This window comes from Oryctolagus cuniculus, chromosome 7 (genome assembly GCF_051225735.1).
Source record: "Oryctolagus cuniculus isolate XC-2025 breed Fujian yellow rabbit chromosome 7, ASM5122573v1, whole genome shotgun sequence".
Taxonomy (NCBI): Eukaryota; Metazoa; Chordata; class Mammalia; order Lagomorpha; family Leporidae; genus Oryctolagus; species Oryctolagus cuniculus.
In genome coordinates this window covers 31673070-31695420 of record NC_142873.1, presented here as the reverse complement: position 1 = coordinate 31695420, position 22351 = coordinate 31673070, and the positions used below count along the sequence as shown (strand labels likewise).

Genomic DNA, 22351 nt, shown 5'->3' with positions numbered 1-22351 from the left:
CCTGTAAGAGTGGGGTGCTGTGACCCCACAACAGAGGAAACCCTCCAGGGAGGCCAGGACTCAGGGCTCCCAGTGCCACAGAGGCGACTGACATGGGGGGCCGGGGAGTGACGGTCAGCCAGTTCTTCTGGACACAGTTCCCAAGGTGCTATGTCTTTCCCCAGGAGTTGGGCAGCTGGGGAGGAGTGGCTCAGCCTGCCTGTGCTGCCACCACCCTTTAGGACAGAGCCCAAGCTGACCTCCGGGGGGTGGGGGGCAGCAAAGCTCCTAAGGGTCGTGAGAAACAGCGGATTGCTGCCAGTGGGCGGGTGGTGGGAGGCTTTCCGAACCCAGGCCACCCAGGCTGCCTGCAATAGGTGGCCCACTGCCCTGTCCCACTGGGGCCACATGGGAGTGGGGATGGGAGTCCAAGAAGCAGCAGGCCAGGGCCTGAGATCCAGAGGCAGGGTTGGGAATGTGCAATCCCCAGGGGGATGGGCAGGCTGCAGTAGGGGGGCCTCCTTCACCTGCTCCTCCCACATGGAGGAGGCCAATGACCACCCCCTCCCCAGTTTTCTTCTTGTTTCCTCTGGGAGTAGCAGTAAAGGCCGATCCCTCAGACCCCTCCGGCCCACCCTGACCCTCTCTCCTCCCTCTGTTTCTGCCCCTTCACCCCCTGCAATCATAGAGGCTCCTTAAAGCTCAGGTCCGGCACAGCCAGGGCTCCTGTTGGTTCTCAGACGCCACCTTCTGTGTCTCTGCCCCTTAGGCAACCCGGCCATCTGGAGCCCTCCCCCTAGAGCCTTCCAAGAGCAACGTCCTACATCTCGCCCCCTCCTCCCACTGCCTTGGCTACTTCATGGAGACAGAGGCAGGCGAGGGTCTGGGTGCTGAGGGGGAGCTATCCCTGCCCAAGCTCCCAAACCCCCGCAGGAGGCACGAGGCGGCGGTCAGGGGCCCAAGACGGGTGCTGGGAGCACCTGCACTTCCTGCCTGCTGCCCTGCCTCACACCCCAGGGCAGGGGGTCCCACGCCGAGCAGGATGATTTAGAGTTTGATGGCGCCCCCTCACAGGGAGGACCAGGTGGTGTGACTGCCCCCTTCAGCTGGGGGCAGGGAGAGAGGCTGAGCACGGCGCTCCCTTGCAGCTTGGCTGCCAGACTCTGTCCCCGTGCAACCTCCTCTGGGACCTAGCATTTGGGAACCCAGGAAACAACCGTGAGACCAAGCGCTGGCCCTGTCTGAAGTTGTGTTGTGCCCAAGCACAGCCTGGAAGGGACAAGTCGCACCCTGACAGGTGCGAGCAGCATGGCTCCCACACCTCGGCGGCCGCCACCCCCTGGCTCCCCTGAGAATCCTTTCTGCCTCCTGTGCGTCCACCTGGGGATTCCCAGGGGCGTTTGGAACACGAAAAGGAGCTTTGGGGATCAGCAGTGGACACAGCCCATGAGAAGGCAGACGGAGCCGTGTTTGTGTCTTGCTCTCGGCTCAGCCTCGGTGCTGTGGTTGTCCAGGGCCCGGCGCTCTCGGTGGGGAAAATACTTGCAGAAGAAGTGAATGAACGTGACGCTCCATGCCTCTGCCTGGCTGAAGGAGACGGACAACAAGGAGAGGCCCAAGGGTGGTGCTGGGTGCGACGCTCCCGCCGACGCCCAGCGTGAGTGACAGCAGCTGTTCAGTTGGGGTTCACTGAGGGAGACCCCCACCCCGGGAGTGGCCTGTTTCCCCTCCTGCCTCCCCGGAACCCCTGTGAGCTCCGGAGTGAGTGTCCATCTTCCTCCTCTTTGTATCTGCAGTGCTGGCCGCCGTGCCAGGCCCCCTGGGACCCTGCCTGCCACAGCTCCCCAAAGTGGCCGGAGCCTGGCAGCCGAGAGAAAGCAGCCAGGGGAGCAGGAACCCCTCACGCCAGTGCTTCTCCAGCCCCCGATCCCAGCAGACCCTGCGGGTGGCTGTGGTTCACCCAGGCCAATTCCCACCCCGATAAAGGGATGCCGCTTTCGGCTTCCTTCTGGCTGAGCCCCGCAGGCCACCAGCAGGGCTGTGGCAGGGATGGGGATGAGGAGCTGGGAGGGCCAGGTTGTTAAAGAAAAGGAAAACCACGGGAGGGCTGGGCTGCAGGATGGCTGAGGCTCATTCGAGGCCACCTTCTAGAAGCCTGCTTCCTCATCCTCCCATCCGCACGGTCCCCTGCAAAGACACACCTCCCTGCTCAGAGGGGGAGGGGGCCACGGCTCGGCAACTCCCGACACACAGCAAGAGAAGAGGCATCGGCGGGCCCGAGAAGTGAGCACCGTGGAAAAGTCAGTGGAAAGAAAACATGTTTTCATCACAGCAAGATCGAGAGCTGGCGTGGCTCTTGCAACAGCCCCCTCAATTTTCAACTGAGAAATCCAAGGCAGGAGGGACTCCGGCCCTGCCTGAACACCACAGCCAGGCCGGGGCCGGTGGGAAGTGTCAGCGCCTTGGAGGCACAAGTGCTGTGGGTGTGCGGACAAGCCACTAAGCCTCTCTGAGCGCCACAGTGAAAACAGGGACGGGAGCACTCCAGACAGATGGCTGCTGTGAGGATCGGCTTACAGGAAACGTCTTTGTAGACTCAAAAGTAAGCACCAACAAGGTGGGTTGGCGGCAGCACTGGGACGACAGCCAGATGGCCTCAGGCCCGGCACCCACGGCACTGCTGCAGGCGGGTCGCCAATGGCACGCAAATCTGTTTCCCACGCTACGGAGGCCGGTACCTGCCACCACATCCTTTCTCTCTGGCTTGTGGGACTCGCTGCCTGCCGACAGGGTCAGCCCAGAGTCGCCCCCTCCCACCCCCGTGGAAGAGTTCTGACCACTAATGCCAGGCCGCGGTGAGCTGTTCTGATGTCTGTGTGAATGAGGGCAGGGTGCCTCTGCAGAGGGCACGCCCCGCCCAGGCGGGTAAGCACAGGCAGCAGCCTCAGCCTACAGCCTTGGACCAGTGCTGAGCAAGCAGCCTTGGGGGCACTGACGGCAGCCGTCCCTAGCCTCATTCTTCGAGGTGGGCCCGAGGTGGGCCCAAGGCGCCGCATGTCTCCCAGCCAGGCTTTAGCAGGTGTCTTTGTGATAAGGCAGTGTGGCCAAACAGACTGGGCTCTGCACCAGGCATTGGGAGGTGTGTATTCAAGTCCCACCACACCACCTTCTTGCGGCGTTTCCTTGGGGAGCACCTGCCCCCCAGCCTCCCACAACCTCAGTTTCCCCCTCCATCTGGTGGAAATGTTAATCATGGTTTATTTCAAGGCGCACATGAGAGAGAGAAAAAAAAAAGCCCTGGGAGTGGCTGGTAAAGTGGAAAGAGATTATCATCATCCATTCTATCAAAACATAAAAAATTATTCCATTGCTAAAATAAGCTAAAGGAGTATAATTCAAAGATGCATTTAAAGCATGATGGGGGGGCGGGGGCTGGGGCTGGCCCTGAAGCACAGTGAGTTAAAGCTCTGGCCTGCAGAGTCAGCATCCCATATGGACCCCGGTTCGAGTCCTGGCTGCTCCACTTCTGATCCAGCTCTCTGCTATGGCCTGGGAAAGCAGTAGAAGATGGTCCAAGTCCTTAAGCCCCTGCACCCACGTAGGAGACCTGCAAGAAGCTCCTGGCTCCTGGCTTTAGATTGGCACAGCTCCAGCCATTGCGGCCAATTGGGAAGTGAACCAGCGAATGGAAGAATTTTCTCTCTTTCTCTCTCTCTCTCTGGCTATACCTTTCTCTGTAACTCTGTCTTTCAAATAAATAAAATAAATATATTTTTTTTAAAAAGTATCATAAGGAAGACTTACTCAGGACTGTCCTAATAGGCACAGGGACTACTGCTATGGGGTCTTGCGGGGGGGTGGTGGTCTCAGGGGACTCCACCTCAGCAGGAATTTAAAGCAAAAAACAGGCAGAGGCCAAAGGAAGAAAATTACTAGGTGAAAACATCTGGGTGTGAGAGGTTCTGGCTCAAGCAACCTCAATGAAATCCTTGCTGAAGACAGGCCAGGGTGACCAGATGGCCCCTGGGGTGGGGGTGGTGCAGGAGGAGGGCGACCCAGTGGGATGGGCCAGGGGCTCTGGCCACATCGATGTAGCAGAGTACTTTGTTAAAACTGGCTTCTACAGGGAAGTGCCCAGATGGGCCTGGGAGAAGTTTCCAGAACCTGACTCAGTGTTGGCCAAGCAGAGAGTCTATCTGTTAACGTGATGATCACATTGAGAAATTTTGGAAAAAGTGGGAAAAACCTCCTGCGGTGGACTGAAGCGACTGTTCCGCCCTCTGCCTGTGTGTGTTCCGGATCGCTCCACCTGCACGGGATGATGCTGTAGTTGTTCAGCCGCTCTGAGCAGAGACCCAGTGAGGGCAGGGGGAGCACCCAGGAGGAAGAGGGTTTCTCCCAAGCGTGCCTGCGGAAAGCTGCAGGCAGCTGCTCCCCTTGCAACTTGCAAGGCAGGGCTGAGACCCCCAGGATGGATTTGCAAGATTTTTATTCCCAACAGCCAACAAAAGAGTCATAAAAATCTGGGGCAGGATTTTCCCAGAGGGACGTATCACTGTGGAAACCATGAAAGGGAGAAAGGAGAATTCCAGAAGGGATTCTCCCCTATCTGGCAGAGAGAGAGAATATTAACGGTGCTAGATCAGCACTCCGGCAGCAAAGAATCCAAAGTGCTGCCATCTCATCATCTTTGAAGATGTTTATCCAAATAGGATGTACAGAGGGCTTTGGGGCCTGGAAACAGGACTCATTAAAGATTTCCTGCCTGCCCTGGGAGCGGGTAACCCTCCCATTGAGACACGAGCCACACACTGAGCTCTGTTCACCTGTCTTCCATTCAGATGGTTGAGAGTGGAATTCCATGTAAGTTTGATTCCACTCAAGGATGAGCGAGGCGAATGCTGCTGTTCACCAAAGGGCAGTGTTTGCCCAGAAAACCAGGGAGTCAAGAGACGTGGGGCTGCAAACCCAGAGTGATACGACACAGGGACCCAGGTCTCCTTGTCAGAGATCTGGAACCCACGATGTGACTGGCACGGGGTTCCTTGGCATATGGGTTTGCAAAGGGCCCAGGGGCCCCGGCTTTGTGAGACCAAAGCTCAGGGCAGCCCCTCCTGGCCTCAGCCTCCCTTTGCCTCCTCCTCTCTCACAGGCATTTTCCCCAAGGTGCGTTTACTCCTTCCAAAGTGGTTTTTTTTTTTTTTTTTTTTTTTTTTTTTTTTTTTTTTTAGAGGCAGAGTGGACAGTGAGAGAGAGAGACAGAGAGAAAGGTCTTCCTTTGCCGTTGGTTCACCCTCCAATGGCTGCCATGCCTGGCACGCTGCGGCCAGCGCACCGCGCTGATCCGAAGGCAGGAGCCAGGTGCTTCTCCTGGTCCCATGCGGGTGCAGGGTCCAAGCACTTGAGCCATCCTCCACTGCACTCCTGGGCCACAGCAGAGAGCTGGCATGGAAGAGGGGCAACTGGGACAGAATCCGGTGCCCCGACCGGGACTAGAACCTGGTGTGCTGGTGCCGCAAGCGGAGGATTAGCCTATTGAGCCACAGCGCCGGCCCAAAGTGGTTTTAAAAATGCATGAAACCCAAGACTGAAGGCCACCCAGTTCTGCCTCTGCCCCATGTGCCTGCTGAGATGTTGGGACAGCCAGGCCCAGTGAGGACACTGCCCTTTGGGCCCTGGGAGCTACAGCCAGTTTAGCTAGCAAGATGGCTACAATAAACTAAACCAGAACATAGCAAAGATTGGCAAAGACGTGGAGATATTGGCACGCTGTGTACCCATCGTGCAGATGTAACCCAGTGCATCTGCCCTGGAGGAATAGTTTAACAGTTCCAGTTAAAACTGGAATGATCCAGTTAAAACTGGAATGACCCTGTGACCCAGAAATACCCCAAAGAGATCTCCAGCACCTTCTCTGTGAGATCCTTGGATGCACTCAAGTTCATAACCACCTGTTCATAACAGCAAATAGCAACCCAAATGTGCACCAACAGATGAATGGACAAGCAAAACACGGCCTGTGTGGACCATGGATCATTATTTAGCCTCAAAAAGATAGGCGCCTCCGACACCTGCTACAACATGGATGAACTAAGTGGTATAAGCCGGTGGATGAACCTCAAGGGCATCGTGCTAAGTGACGTAAGCCAGTCACATAAAGAGGGACACAGTGTGATTCCACTTCCAGGAGGTCCTTCCAGGAGTAGAATGGCGGTGGCCCGGATGGGGGTGGGGCAGAGAATGGGGGAGCTACGGTTTACAATGGCACACAGCTTCAGTTTTGCAAGATGAGAAGAATTCTAGAAACGGATGATTGTGGTGCTTTCCAAACAGCCTGCGTTGACTTAATACACTCAAAATGATTCAGACGGTCCATTTCATGTTATGTGTGATTTACAAGGGAGAAAAACTGAGATGCATAGACTGTTGGTATTGCCCTGGGGGCTAAGACTCTGCTGCCAGTATTGGAAGGTATTCCTGGGGTACATGTGTGACAGTCCAGGACAGAGAGGGGAGCACGGTAGGGACAGGCTGAGCTCTTGCTGCACCAGAAAAATGGGAGGCGGAAGGCGTTGCCCCTCTCTCTCTCTCTCTCTCTCTCTCTCTCCCTCTCGTGGGTCCCACATTTTCCACTGCCCGTAAAATACAGAAGCCTGTGTGTGCACAAGAGGAAAAAGAAGAAAGAAAACAACAACCAGGAAACTTTCCCCGGGGCCTCACAGCGGCTGCCTCCAGCTTCAAATCACAACCTCCCAGCCCACACCAGCCCCGTGGAGGACACCCCGTCGACAGTTGGCCCCCAGTAGGAGGTGGGAAACCGCTCAGATCCACCCTCAAAGGCATCCCCCTGCTGGGGGGAGGGAGGCTGAGCCGGAGCCTTGTGAGGGACACCCGTGACAGCTGGGGGGGCATGCCCACCACGCCATAAAAGGCACCCGGCTCGGGCGCCCCAGGGGCTGCGGGGGGCACAGAGGAAGCCAGCGGGGTGGGAGGGGAAGTGGGTCTGAGTCCTTTGGGGCTGGAGAAAATGTCTCCGGTTGCTGTCCTCAAACCTTCCCTGCCCTCCCTCGGCCCCTAATTCACCCCACTCCCCCTTAATTTTTCTCCTCCTTTCTTTCCATCCTGTCCTTTTCATCTGCTCCCTTTCTGCTTCACAGTGACTTAGCCGAGCACGTCTGCGGTGCCAGGCCCCACACTGGGGGCTGCCACGCCACGCGTGGTTTCTCGGGATCATCGCCAGAGCCCTGGGGGACAGGTGTGGCTGCCCATTGTACAGACGGGAGACGTGCAGGCTGAGGTCTGCCCCGCTGGAATGCAGCGGAGCAGAGATTTGAACCTGGGGTTCCAGTTTCAGAGGCCAGACACATCCCTGTCACTGCAGTTTTTGCAAACTGTCCCCTCTCCTCCCCTCATTCCTCTCCACAGCTTCCTCTTTCCCTGGCTTTTCTAGGCGTGGAGCCAGCAGAGAATGGGAAAAAGAAGCTTGACTGGCAAGCACAGACAGAAGAGGGCCAGGCTCTGGTGCTGACCGTGACCTTCAGGTTAGACTTTTGTGTTTATTTCCTGCCTGCCTTTCCCAGAGGGAACACGCCAGTCATCTCTGTCCATCTCCCTTAACGTACAGAAGAATACCGCATCGGGCACCGAGGGATGTACTGGGGCCCCTTGGCGGGTTCGGGATGGAATGTGGACCGGAGCCTCTTCCTGTTCTGAAGGGCCTCTCCGTGGGTGGGTGGGTGGGTGTGTGCCAGGCTTCTCGTCCAGAATCCTCAAGGCCTTTACCAGGTACCTGGAGTCCTCACACACAGACTCAGCAGAAACCTCAGCAGAGCTCCAGGGCCCCCAGCGTGCGCTCCCTGCGCAGAATCCGTTACATCTGCAGGTGCAGCCTCAGGAACTCCGGCCCTGCCTCTCCGTGCTCAGCTGGGAGAGCGTGGGGCTCCGAAGAGAGGGCACAGCTCGCGGGCCCCAAGAGTCACCTGGAGGAAGAGTTGTTCGCTCCCTGTGTTGGGAGCCACCATCAGGTCGGAATCCCCAGGACCAGTTCAGCAAGGACTCGGTCAAAAACAGATTAAGGATTCGTTTCCTCTTTCCTGAAAGACTTGGACGTTTCCCTAAGTGGAAAACCGCTGGGAACTTGGAATGTCCTAGAGGCTGTGTTGGGTTGGTGAGAGCTGGGTCGGTAAATACAGAGGCTCCGCTGCAGTGACCTGAGCTGGGGCTTAGGAAAAAAAAATCACGCAGCTCACTGGGTCGCTGTCTCGCTGTCTGCATAGGGCAGCGAGGTAGGGTGGGGGATCGTTTCTTCCCCCTGTTGACCATGGGGCTGCTGTGAAGATCAGATGAGAAAATGGGTGGAGAGGTAACAGCTCGGGGCCAGCACCACTCATCAGCAGCCGGCGTTGTGACGCCGCGTGTTGAGCCACTGCACGCAGGCCTCGCATACCGGAGTGCTGGCTGGAGTCCTGGCTGCTCCACTTCCTGCAAGTGCACCTGAGAGCAGCTGCTGAGGGCCCAAGCTTGGGTCCCAGACACCCACACAGAAGACCTGATGGAGCTCCCGGCTCCCGGCTCCCGGCTTTGGCTTGGCCCAGCACTGGCTGTTTGTAGGGATGTGGGGAGTGACCCAGCAGATGGAAGACATCTCTTACTCTCTCTGTCTCTCACTCCTCTCTGTCATTCTGCCTTTCAAATAAATACACACATCTTTTTTTTTAGTGGTTGCACTGTCCTAGCTTTATCTCTCATTGTGGCTTTAAACCACCCGCAAATCCACAAAGATTTGACCATGTGTTTCTCGGAGAGCACGCACTTCGCTTTGGGTTTTGTAGCTCCTAGAAATCTTGGATGCTGAGGGATATTTATCAGAGAACATAAAGGTTCAATGTCATCTGTGAGCAGCTAGGCCAGGGCTACATCAGGTTTGAGAGCTGCGAGGAGAGTTAGAGACTTATCCCACGGCTTTGTTCTGTAGCCAAGAGGTCGGGGGCCCAGAGAGCCCAAATCTCTTGGCCCTGTTGGACTTGCATCTTCAGCCCTAGGAGCAGTGCCGGACCCTCCGTTTCAGACAGGACGGGAGAGAGGGGGGACACCCAGAGATGAGGCCAGGTGGCCGCCTGAGAGACTTCAGCCGACTCCTCACGCTGTCCTAAGGGATTTTCCAAATCCAATGTAAGAAAAACTTCCCAACAATGACACGGCACTCGGCGCTGCAGGCTGTGGAGTGGGACAGCCCTGGGTGTGAATCCCGGTTGGCTGCGTCCTAGCTGTGTGATCTGGAATACGTTACTTCTGTTTCTCCATGTGCAGAATGGGGGCCTGGCGGGGTTGTCATAGATTGTCGAGAGGAATAAAGATGACAACGGGCTGAGTGTGTCGGCCTGCAGCTTGGCACTAGCTGTGGGCTCCTTACGTGAGAGACGTGGGCATGGCTGTCACGCTACTCCATCAGAGGAGAGAGTTTGCTCCTGGCTCCAGCCTCACCACCCACACAGGGCTCAGCCAGAGGCGCTCTGGAAGTATTTGTAAACAAGCACCATAAGGCAGGGCATTCGGCCCTACGTGGCCATGGGGAATTGGTTCCAGGGCCCCTGGGGGATACCACATTCCGTGGATGCACAAGTCCCTACTGTAAGACAGGGTAGTGTTTGCATGTAGCTTACGCACATCCCCTGGTATACTTTAAATGTCCTCTAGATGACTGGTAAACCTCATACAATGTGAATACTGTGTCAATAGGCTTTGTGTCGTATCGGCTAGGGAAGAATGACAAGAAACACACCCACGCGTGTTCAGGACGGCTGCAGCCGTCATAGGACCAGCTACATAAGGTACGGCCAGGACACAGCGTGGACAATGCTCGAGTAAGATGAGTGGCAGGGAGACCGAGGAGCTATGAGATGCTGTGACTCTACCGCAGGGTGTGCCCTGCAAATTCAAGTTTTGTGTGTGTGGAATTTTCTGGAAAAATTTTTTAGAAATATTTTCAAAATGTGAATGGGGAACCCAGAGATTCGGAGTGCTGACCTCACCTGGGTGTTTCAAAAGCTCCACAGGCAAGGGGCTGGCATGGTGGCATGTTGGGTTGTCCTGCTGCTTGCGACACCTGCATGCCATGTTGCAGAGCTGTTCCACTTCTCTGCTAAGGTTCCTGGGAAAGCAGCAGAAGACGGCCCGGGTGTCTGAGCCCCTGCCACCCATGTGGGAGAGCTGGGTGGAGCGCTTGGCGTTGACCCAGCCCGGTCCCCGCTGTTAGGCCGTGTGGCAAGTGAACCAGCGGACGGAAGAGCTCTCTTTCTCTGTCTCCACCTCTTCCTGTGTGTGTGTGTGTGTGTCTCCCTCTCTCTCTGTCACTCTGCCTTTCAAATAAATAAATAAATCCAAAACAGAGAACAGCAGAAAAGAAGTTCGTAAAGAAGTATTGGGAGGACAGCAAGGACACAGCCACACCCCCCTTCTTGGAAAAACTCAGCATCAGCGAGGCAGTGAGGCCTCTGCCAGCAACACAAGCAAAGAAGCTCAAAAACCATGTGTGGGGGGAAAAAGGAATAAAAAATAAATTCATGCTGGTGAAAAAAAATCCACGCATTTTTTTTTCTTACTATGCACTTTGCACGAACTTTTTGAACACTCCTTGTCCTGACCTCTGCCCTTGCTCTCCCTCAGGAAATCCCCAGCCCTCCTGCTACACAGACCCCAACTAGACATGAACGTGACCTCTTTACCCGCCACGCCTCAGCACCAGCCCGCATGAACGTGATCTCTTTCTGTGCTCCAAGCCCCGACCTCGTTCTCACTGCGACTGAAATGTCCTGCAAGCCCGGACAGCTGGCCCTTGGCCCAGCCCCTGGAACTCAGCGCCTCTCGCCTCGCACCTCTCGGGCCTCCCCTCCTGCTGGCCCTCTCCCTCACCCTGCACTGCACCTGGAGGCAGCCTGGCTGGGTGCCCCACTGCCCTCGGGGGTGGCTGTGATGTGGCCTTCCCAGGAAGGTCCTCCCTGCACACCCTGTGTGAAATCGCACCTCCGGCCCCCAGCCGCAGCCCTGGCACTCCCTCTGTGCCATCCCATTGCTATTTTTCTTCTTAGCATCTGTCAGAACTGTCCACATATTTTATTTATTTACCTTGTGTATTGCCTGCATCCCCCCTTAAAATATGCCCTGTATGGGATCTGAGATTATTTTTTGTAGGGAGTTTCAGTTTGTTTATGTTTGCTTAGAAAAATATTTTATTTATTTATTTGGGCAATAGAGTTACAGAGCAAGAGAGGCAGAGACAGAGAGAAAGGTCTTTCATTCACTGGTTCACTCCCCAAATGGCTGCAACAGCCAGTGCTGGGCCAATCCAAAGACAGAAGACAAGAGCCAGGAGCTTCTTCTGGGTCTCCCACATGGGTGCAGGGGCCCAAGCACTTGGGCCATCTTCCACTGCTTTCCCAGGCCACAAGCAGAGAGCTGGATTGGAAGTGGAGAAGCCAGGACACAAACTAGCATCCATAAGGATGCTGGCACTGCAGGCAGAGGCTTAGCCTACCACACTACAATGCCAGCTTATGGTTGTTTTTTTAAAACACCTAGATCTGTTTCTGGCTGGTATTCAATACTCAAATGTTTGTTAAATTAATAGCATTCATGGTGAATTTTGTTCATCTGCTTTGCACAACAAGAACTGCAAGAACAGGGGCCGATGCTGTGGCATAGTGGGCAAAGCTGCCGCCTGCAGTGCTGGCATCTCATATGGGCACTGGTTCATGTCCCGGCTGTTCTTTTTTTTTTTTTTTTTTTTTTTTAAGGATTTTATTTATTGATTTATTTATTTGAGAGGTAGAGTCACAGACAGTGAGAGGGAGAGGCAGAGAAAGGTCTTCTTCGGTTGGTTCACTCTCCAAATGGCCATAACGGCCGGAGCTGAGCTGATTCAAAGCCAGGAGCTAGGTGCTTCCTCCCAGTCTCCCATGCGGGCGCAGGGGCCCAAAGACTTGGGCCATCCTCTACTGCTTTCCCAGGTCATAGCAGAGAGCTGGATTGGAAGAAGGGCAGGAAGGACTAGACTGGCGCCCATATGAGATGCTGGCACCGCAGGCGGAGGATTAACCTATTGTGCCACGGCTCCAGCCCCACCCGGCTGTTCTGCTTCTGATCCAGCTCCCTGCAAATGGGCCTGGGAAAGCAGCAGAAGATGACCCAAGTGCTTGGGCCCCTGTACCTGCAAGCAAGACCCAGAAGAAGCTCTTGGCTGCTAGTTTTGGTTCGGCCCAGCTCCAGTCGTTGCGGCCATTTAGGGAGTGAACCAGCGGATGGAAAATCTCTTTTTCTCTGCCTCTGCCTCTCTGTAACTCAGCCTTTCAAATAAATAAATAAATATTTAAAAAATGGTAGAATAGAGCAGCAGGTTGCTAGGGAGAGAGCTGCTCACGCCGAAGGTTTGGCTTTGCACCCTTGGGGATGCTGTGGAGAGGAAGCTCCGCCAGAAGTGAGGTTGGACAGATGACCTTGAACTTGCCTCCAGCTTTCTGACTGCAGCCCCTGGGTTGGGTCTGCTGGGGCGGGACAGCGCGAGAGCCTGCCTGGTTTTGTAACTCTCTTCCTTAAAGCCTGCTCATTCTGTGGAGGGTCTGAGCCTTTCTACCGAGTGGAGCCAAGAAGAGGAAGAAGGAACAGAGGGCAAGTAGATGGATCTTAGATGCGCTGGGCTAAAAGAGAAGTTAGACAGGCCACCGACAAGCAGGAGTCCCAGGTGGGGTGGAAAGAGACAAAGAGACACTGTCGGGCAAAACAAGGTGGCTAAGCAGGGTCTTCCATCTGCTGGGTCACTCCCTAGATGGCCACAGTGGCCAGGGCTGGGCCAAGCTGATGCCAGGAGCCAGGAACTTCATCTAGGTCTCCCACGTGGATGCAGGGGCCCAAGCACTTAGGCCATCTCTACTGCTTTCCCAGGCACATCAGCAGGCAGTTGAATCAGAAGTGGAGCAGCCGGGACATGAACCAATGCCCATATGAGATGCCAGCACCACAGGCAGTGGCTTTACCTGGTACACCATCACGCCAGCCCCTTGGGGAGTGTTCCTAAGTAGATGTCAGCTATGTCCATTGGAGCAGGCAGGGGATGTGATGTCACAGGCACCATGTCACAGGTGCCACCTCCATCAAATGGAGACAGACATGGAGTGTAAGAAACATCACAGGGAGACAAGTGGTGCAACATTTGGGCTCACAAAGTCCCGAGGGGCAGGCTCCAAGGAGTGGGGACGGTGGCAGGGAGGCACAACCCACCAACTCTACCCCAGGAGTTTATCCTGAGGAAGCCACCATGGATGGGGGCACAGAGGGGTGCTGAGGAATATCCCAGAGCCACGCTTCAGAACACACAGCGGTGAGAGGCCGGCTGAATGCCAGGCCACCGGCAGAGGGAAATACACTCTGGCACTCCCCAGGCACTAAAATTGAAGTTAGGAAGAATTTGATGACAATAAACATGGCCATGAGTAATTGTGCAGTGCAAAGAACAGTTATAAAATTAAATGCATGGGGGCCAGCGCTGTGACGTAGCGGGTAAAGCCACCGTCTCCAGTGCTGGCATCCTATGTATGTGCTGGTTCAAGTCCTGGCTGCTCCACTTCCGATCCAGCTCTCTGCTATGGCCTGGGAAAGCAGTAGAAGATGGCCCAAGTCCTTGGGCCCCTGTACCTGCGTGGGAGACCTGGAAGAAGCTCCTGGCTCCTGGCTGATCGGCGCAGCTCCAGCCGTTGCGGCCAACTGGGGAGTGAACCAGTGGATGGAAGACCTCTCTCTCTCTCTCTCTCTCTGTGTAACTCTGCCTTTCAAATAAATAATTAAATCTGTAAAAAAAAAATTAAATGCACGTATCCAGGCCTGGAAGGAGCATGACACATACCAATGAGTTCTTGGTGGTGAAATGTGCAAAAATGACTTTCATTTTCTCTGTCCTTTTCTGTATTTTTTGAGTTCCCCGTGGCAAGTATGGTTTGAGCTAGTGAGTTATGACACACGTTATCATTAAGGAGCGCGTGTTTCATGTTCTACAAGCAGAAAGCAAGGCCCTTTCGGTTTGAAGCGTGCTCCGCGCAGTGGCTGCCTTCCAGGGCCTCTTTGCTCAGCGCTCCTTCCCCTTAGCGCTCTGGGGCGGGGAGCCTCTCTCAGTGGTGAAACACTAGTGCTAGATGCAGCATCTGATAGATGAAGGCATTCAGGTTGTAGATGGGGTTGTTTGGAAACAGTAAGCGTTGAGATAAGGTAGGTAGAGAGAGGAAACCTGGCACCACAGGCAACGCAGAGGCCAAGTGTGGGCTGCAGCCCAGAATCACAACCTCTCAGAACTGATCCGAGGGGACACCCAACTCCATCCAGGGCCTGGTTCCACCTCCTCCTCTCCCTGCCCACCCACCAGCCTCAGGATGCTTTCTCAGGGCCAGCGAAATCAAGGCACAGAAGCTCTAGGGATTGCCAAGTGTTTTGACCAAGTGCAGGGTTTTGAACATTTTTTATTTATTTATTTTCATTTTATTTGAAAGGCAGAGATAGAGCCGAAAGAAAGAGAGAGAGATTGATTCACTGATTCACTACCCAAACGTTCACAACAGCCAGGGCTCCCTAGCCTGGAGCCTGGAAAGCCAAGTCCCCCATGCGCGTGGCAGGGACCCAAGTACCTGAGTCGTCACCTGCTACCTCCTGCAGTGTACCTAGCAGGAAGCACTCTGGTATGGAACTGGGGCAGGGAGCATCCCAACCAGTGACTTCAGCACCACCTGGACTGCCCACCCTCCAGTGCAGAGATTCTAACATGCGGACGACGGTGCAGAAGCGTCTCCTTCAGGGTTTGACTGGGGCTGCCCTGGACAAAACGTTTACTGAGAGGCTGACCTCCCTGCCTGTGACCTTCTTCTTCTTCTTCTTCTTTTTTTTTTTTTTTTTTTTGACAGGCAGACAGAGTGGACAGTGAGAGAGAGAGACAGAGAGAAATGTCTTCCTTTGCCGTTGGTTCACCCTCCAATGGCCGCTGCGGCCGGCACACCGCGCTGATCTGATGGCAGGAGCCAGGTGCCTCTCCTGGTCTCCCATGGGGTGCAGGGCCCAAGTACTTGGGCCATCCTCCACTGCACTCCCAGGCCACAGCAGAGAGCTGGCCTGGAAGAGGGGCAACCGGGACAGAATCCGGCGCCCCGACCGGGACTAGAACCCGGTGTGCCGGTGCCGCAAGGTGGAGGATTAGCCTAGTGAGCCGCGGCGCCGGCGCCTGTGACCTTCTATACACCCAGCTGCCCCTGAGCGGTGGGTAGCAATCTTCTCACCTTGGCTACCCTTGCTTGGCCGCAGCAGCTTCTGCCACCCCTCCTGTCCATGGCCTCTCCTCCAGCCCTCCTCAAAGGCAATGGCTTCCCCGGTGCAGCCCAGATGGAGCGCTGTCTTCCTACAGCCCATTTGCCCACATTCCCCTCACCCTGAGGCCCAGCGACTGTGGTTGTTTTTCACAACACCAGGTCAGCTCCGCGGAGACAGCCTGCAACGCCTTGGCATCTCTCTACCCAAATCAGCCTCTTTCCCAGCTTCTGTTCTGGAATGCTCAGGTCCCTCGGGAGTCAGAGGAGCAGGGACATTGGGGCAAGGCCAGGTGGAGAGGACCTGCAGGGAGATGGACGTGAACACATTAGAAGACACCTGTGATCAGCCACGGCCAGGCGGCCACTGGTCTCCCACGGACATGCCTTGGGCATTTGGACTTTCATCTGTCTGCCAGTCATTTGTTCTTTTTAATTTACAGTAACAGAAAACATTTATTATCCACTGTGTAGTAGCAGTTGTGTCTGGGCCTCTTTACATGCTTTTCTTCAATTCTCCCTACAGCCCTTTAAGGTAGGAAGCGGTCTCTTCATTTTCTAAAGAAGCCTGCTTCAGAGAGGTGGAGGAACTCGCCTAAGGCCACATTAGCCAAGGAGTGACAAAGCCAGAACTGACGTTTAGGCCTTGCCTCTCAGATCCAAGCTCTTCTCACTTGCCTCAACCCCACCATCTGGATGGAATTGCAGATGAGAGATGAAGGAGGCATCGGCCCATGTGGGGGAACCTGAAGTCAAGTGGTTGCTCCCCACAGGGTGTGCCTGTGTTCTTGGGGAAGAACCATTCCAAAAGCCAGGTTCACATGTACCCCTGAGGCCGCAGTTCCCCTGAGTGCTGACAAAAGTACTCAGCAGTGGGTCAATTGCTCTCCTCCTGGTCCATTTCATGACCAAAATGAAAGCACACCAAACCGTCCATCGTGGCCTCCTCGTCACTGACGGCTTAACCAACAAACATGATGACCTAAACATACTGGTTGTCAACCAGGGGTGCAATTTTCCTCCCAGGTGACATTTGCTAATGTTTAAAGATAGCCAGGGGGCCAGCGCTGTGGCATAGCAGATGAAGCCGCCACCTGCAGTGCTGGCAACCCATGTGGGTGCCAGTTTGAGTCCCAGCTGCTTCGCTTCCAATCCAGCTCTCTGCTGTGGCCTGGGAAAGCAGTGGAGGATAGTCCAACTGCTTGGGCCCCTGCACCTGCGTGGGAGACCAGGAAGAGGCTCCAAGGCTCCCAGCTCCAACTGTCGCAGCCATTTGGGGAGTGAACCAATGGAAGAAAGACCTTTCTCTATGTCCCTCCCTCTCTCTGCCTATAACTCTACCTCTCAAATAAATAAATAAAATCTTTAAAAAGAAGATGGACTTGATTCAACCAGAGACTAGCCAAATATCACAAAGAGCAGCTGTTTTATTTCTGGGCAGTTGTTGCCAGGGTTAAACTGTACAGACTTAGCCCTGATAAGGGTGCCCACATTCTGGTGGGCCGGACAGGGGGCACCGTGTATATTTTTTTCAGCTTGCCGCACTCAGGAGTGGCTGGTGGAATTTACTCAGCCTTCCTTTGGGTTAAAATCAGGAGTGGAGAATTTTTAACTTCCAAGAGGAAACAGAGAAAAATGAAAAGTTTGTGTCATAATGGAAGCTCGGGCACAAAGCTTCCTGCAGGGCTTCTTGCACACCCTGCGCACCCGGCTCCAGAGCACGGAAGATACACGCATAACCTGCCCACAGACAACTGGGCAGAGAGAGAGCCTGGGGTCCCGGGGAACGGAACTCCAACTGCAACTCTACTGCGGAGCCATGGTCTAGAGCAAAATCGTCTTCTTCAAGCTTTCCTCCCCCCAGTCACAGGGAGCTCTCTCTACACATCCGCGGGGCTGGGGGGAGATTTTACCAACAGCACCTGGCCAGGCTAGAGTGCGACCTTCCACGCTCACCTGAGGACGACCACACACGCAGAGGGCGTCTCCCCCATGGGGCATGTGGGTTCTCTTTAATAGACTCCCCCCCCCCCCGTGATGTCACCGCCTGTGTGAAGCGTCTCCCGGGTGACATTCTATTTCTTATGTTGCACTGGAGAAATATTCTCTACATCACGAAACGGCAGCGTTGAACCCAACTTCTATTACTCGCGACCCGACCCGAAGGAGATTACGGCTTCCAAGGGGACCATGCGCTCAATTAGCATGAGAATGCCAGGGGAGGATTCTGCACCCTGCACTGCGGGGGCAGCTCCCCCTTTCCCGAGCAGCGCGATCTGGCCTTCCCTAATGCTTTATTTCCTACAACAATCCTTGCCACTTTTACCCACACTCTGCTCTGTAATTCTAATATTTTCATCCGTCTTTAACAGGGTCCTGGATTTTTACTGTCCCAATCAACACATTTCCAAAGGCTATAAAACGGCTTAAAAGAGAATTTGCCCATCCTTTGATGACAACCAGAGCTGCTGGCATGAATTAGAGAGGTAGCCTGCCCACGTCCATGCTGTTCCTTAGCTTTTATCTGGTGATCTCCAAGTGCTCGCAGCAATGCTAAACACACATGATTTCTCATAATTGCTCCCCCACCTGCTGCTATGCAAAGCAAAAATGATTTTGAGGATGAATGAGTTGTGTAGTGTGTTGTGCTTTTGAGTTCCTGAGAATAGAAACTGCTATGACTAAACTCTCCTAAGCACAGCAGATCGGAGGATGGTTATAAATGTCCTTATCATTCAGTCGCACCCAATTGCATGTTGGTTTTCCACTGCATATTAGTGAAGGGGTTACTGGCATGGAGGGTGCTTCCCGGACAAATGCACGCCATGGTCGCCATGGTCGTGGTTGGCAGCCCCTGTGTAGTCTTCTTGTTGAGGTCAACCTCCTGCTGCAGCTGTGTATCTGCCTAACGAGGGCTCTGCAGGTGTCTCCTTGATGCCGAGGGAGGGAGCCGGGCAGAGGTGGGCAGCTGTTTACTGAGGAGGACTGCTCTCAGATGTAGGAATAGAGAGCCAGGTGTGAGATGGGGTGGAGGGAGATTTGGACCCACGCCTCTGGCTTCCGATCCATTGCCCTTAATCAGGGGTTGGCCAAGGACAGCCTGTAGGTCAAATGTGCTTTAGAAAATACAGTTTAATAGGAACATCTCCGCACGCATTCATTCATATGTTATCTGTGGTTCCTCTTGTTTTGTAGTTGTGGCAGAGCCTTATGGCTTGTTAAAGCCTCAGATATTTGCTATCTGGTCCTTTGGAGAAAGAACATACTGACCACTGCTTAACCACTGGGCACCCAGCTGAGGAGGTCCAATGGTAAACACTTTAGGCTTATTGGGGACACCACAAAATACATGTCAGGTCCCTGCCTCCAGAGGCTGGGGGAAAACCAAGTGTAACTACACAGACATTACCTAGTACTACATGAGTTGGATGAAGGCATGAGTCAGCCTGCAAGGATAGCACAGCCTGGGGTGTGCTGCGTGCTGGGCTCCAAGCCCGGTGCTGCTCATGCATTGTCAACTTTGCTCCTCACCAAATCCCTGGGAGCTAGCTATTGCTTCCCACGTTGTACTGATGAGGAGCCCCGGGACTAGAGAGTCTTTCCGTGTCCCAGTAACATACAGCTGGGAAGCACTGGAGATAGTAAGTACAGCTCTGGAACCCAAGCTCATCAGTGGAACGGTGCCCTGCTGAGTGCAGTCACCCGTCTGTGTCCAGAGTCTGCAGATTGAAAATGTCCCGCCCCCCAGAATTGCATCTGTCCTGAACATGTGAAGACTTTTTTCTTGTCTTAGTCCCTAAACTAGGCAGTATTTACTAAGCACTTACATTATATTAAGTATTTCGGGTAATCTGAAGATGATTTAAGGTGTAGAGAAAAATGTACATAGATTTATATGCAAATACTGTGTCATTTTGTGTAAGTGACAAGAACATCCACAGAATGCGGTATCTGCAGAGGAGGGAAGAATCCTGGGACCAATCCCCCACTGAGGGTGAATGATGACTGTATAAGGTGCCGTGAAAAATTCGTGGTGGGGCTGACGCTGTGGCGTAGCGGGTAAAACTGCCGCCTGCAGTGCTGGCATCCCATATGGGCACCGGTTCAAGTCCCAGCTGCTCCACTTCCAATCCAGCTCTCTGCTGTGGCCTGGGAAAGCAGTAGAAGATGGCTCAAGTCCTTGGGCCCCTGCACCCGTGTGGAGGACCCGGAAGAAACTCCTGGCTTTGGATCGGCACAGCTCTAGCCATTGCAGCCAACTGGGGAATGAACCAGTAGATGGAAGACCTCTCTCTCTCTGCCTCTCCTTCTCTCTCTCTGTAACTCTGACTTTCAAATAAATAAAGAAATCCTTAAAAAAAAAGTTTGTGGTAAATACGGATTATGAAAGAATCATGTGTGAATATCAAAATTCTTTGTACCCAAATAAACTAACTTATAAAAAAAACCAAATATTTCTGTATTTATTTGAAAGGCAGAGTGACAAGGGGAGAGAGAGAGACAGAGAAAGAGAGATCTCGCATCCTCTAGTTCACTCCCCAAATGACTGCAGTGGCCAGGGCTGGGTCACACCAAAGCCAGGAGCCATGAACTCCATCTGGGTCTCCCACTGGGTGCATGGGCCCAAGCACTTGGGCCGTCTTCCACTCTTTGCCAGGTATATGAGTAAGGTGAGGAATTGGAAGCAGAGCAGCTGGGATTCGAACCAGCATGCATATGGGATGCTGGTGTCACAGGCTGAACACGCTATGTCCCAAGGACAGCCAGTAAACTTATCTTCTAACATCTTGTTCCCTAAAGCTTTGTGAAGCTTTTGTTCCCAAGAGCTTTTGGGAAGGGGGCGTGGCCAGAGGGCAGGTCTTTCCTAGGGCCAACTTCTCCAGAGTCTGTTCAGAACATCCAGGAGTTACTTGTGTGTGGCCTCCAACCCCAGGCACCAGTGGGTGGGGCTTACGCAAATGGTGCTGGTGTGAGGTGCCAGCTGTAGGGACCATGGCAGTGGCCACTGTGCTCCAGGGGTGGTAACAGGTGTGTATTAAATCCTGCTGTCATCCCATGACAGCACACAGCACGGTGAGCACTTGAGAGAGGCACTGGGGTCCCAGCCAGGGGGCGCCCTGTCCTGACCACAAGTCCCGAGACAAACCTCGTGGTCACAGAGAGCTTCGGTTTTCTCAGCCGTTAATTAAGATGGAGCGCGAAGGCTGACCACGAAGAGTCGTCACAGGATTGAGTGGGTGCCTTGTGGATGCAATCGTGTGTGAGAACACCAGGAAGGCCAGGCAGGGGGCAGTGTCGTTGGGGAGGGAAGCAGAGGAGAAATGAGACTTGGCAGCAGGGGAGGGACTCTGGAACCAGCGCAGGCCCTTTCACTTCAGAAGGTGGTGCCTTCCTGCCTGGTCAGCAGAGCAGACGGGGCCCCCAGCTACGGACTGGAAGCTCCCCTGGGCTCCTGCAGCAGGAGGGCCCCCATAGCCAGCACCTAAAAACAGGATTGCCTCTGGCCACCAAGTCTCCTCTCCCAGCCCTCCCCGGAGACGCCGCCTAACCCTGATATTCTCTCTCTCTCTCTCTCTCTCTCTCTCTCTCTCTCTCTCTCATCTTCCTTCAGTGGCACAGAAAATCAAGTTTATTCCTAGTCCCAGCTTACAAGGGTGCTTTTTAAAAGTTTGTGGAAAATGGAAAGAAAAGATAAATGCATTTGCTGTAAATAATATTTGAAATCCACACATAGTTTTTTTTTTCCCGATAATACGCATTTTTTTTGACAGGCAGAGTGGACAGTATGAGAGAGAGAGAGACAGAGAGAAAGGTCTTCCTTTTGCCGTTGGTTCACCCTCCAATGGCCGCCGCGGCCTGCGTGCTGCAGCCGGCATACCGCACTGATCCCTTGGCAGGAGCCAGGTGCTTCTCCTGGTCTCCCATGGGGTGCAGGGCCCAAGCACTTGGGCCATCCTCCACTGCACTCCCAGGCCACAGCAGAGAGCTGGCCTGGAAGAGGGGCAACCGGGACAGAATCTGGCACCCCGACTGGAACTAGAACCTGGTGTGCTGGCGCCACAGGCGGAAGATTAGCCTATTGAGCCATGGCGCCGGCCTGATAATATGCATTTTCTCTGAACTTTATAAAAAGCATTTGAGGGAACCGGTGTTGTGGCATAATGGGTAAAGCCGCCGCCTGAAACGCTGGCAAACTATATGGGTGTCAGCTTGAGCCTGGGCTGGCTGCTCCACTTCCAATCCAGCTCCCTGCTAATGCAGCTGAGAAAGGCAGCAGAGGATGCCCCAAGTGCTTGGGCCCCTGAGCTCACATGAGAGATCCAGAGATCCAGGCTCGTGGCTTCAGCTTGGCCCAGCCGGGCTGTTGGCAGCCATTTGGAGAATGAACTAGCAGATGGAAAATTCTCTCTCTCTCTCTCTCTCTCCCTCTCTCCTTCCCTGTCTCTCTGTAACTCTTTTAAGCAAATTAAATAAATCTCTTTTTAAAAAGTATTTATTTGGGGGGGGGCACGTGCTATGATCTGCTAGTTCATCCCCCAAATCCCGTATTAGTCAGGACTGGGCTAGCCAAAACTGGGACCTGGGGATTGGGGACTAGATGCAGGTCTCCCATGTGGATGACAGAAGCCTGGTGACTTGAGGCGTCACCACTGCCTTCCAGGGCTTGCGTTAGCAGGAAGCTGGTATCAGTAGCAAAGCCAGGACTCAAACCCGGGCATTCTGGTATGGGATACCAGCATGTGAACTGCGAAGCTCAAGGCTGCACCTAGGAACTTTCTGAAGACCTTGTGTATGCCTGGATTTCAAAACGTTTTGCACCCAAATCATCTTTCAATTCCCTTAACTTCCTGAACTACCCCTGGAGGTACCTGCTTTGCAGACAAGCAGGTCTCTCTAGAGTTAAAATTTACTCAACTAAAAACACATTCATGTTGTCTTTCCTTGCAAGGGCCAGGGATGAACCGTTATCCAGTTTCTCAGTTAGCTACTGACCAGAGAATGCTGCAGAGAGAAATGGCCGATGCTTAGTGTCTCTT

General features: G+C 54.0%; 1 protein-coding gene and 1 long non-coding RNA gene across 3 annotated transcripts in view; one reads left to right on the top strand and one right to left on the bottom strand.

The window, feature by feature from the left end:
- CD247 (CD247 molecule) overlaps nt 1–22351 on the bottom strand; it is an 81088-nt gene that overhangs the window by 42910 nt on the left and 15827 nt on the right.
- Nucleotides 6979–8695, top strand: LOC149125393 (uncharacterized). The gene is made up of 2 exons (XR_016210435.1): nt 6979–7520; nt 7862–8695. It is a non-coding gene; the product is annotated as an uncharacterized LOC149125393 (long non-coding RNA).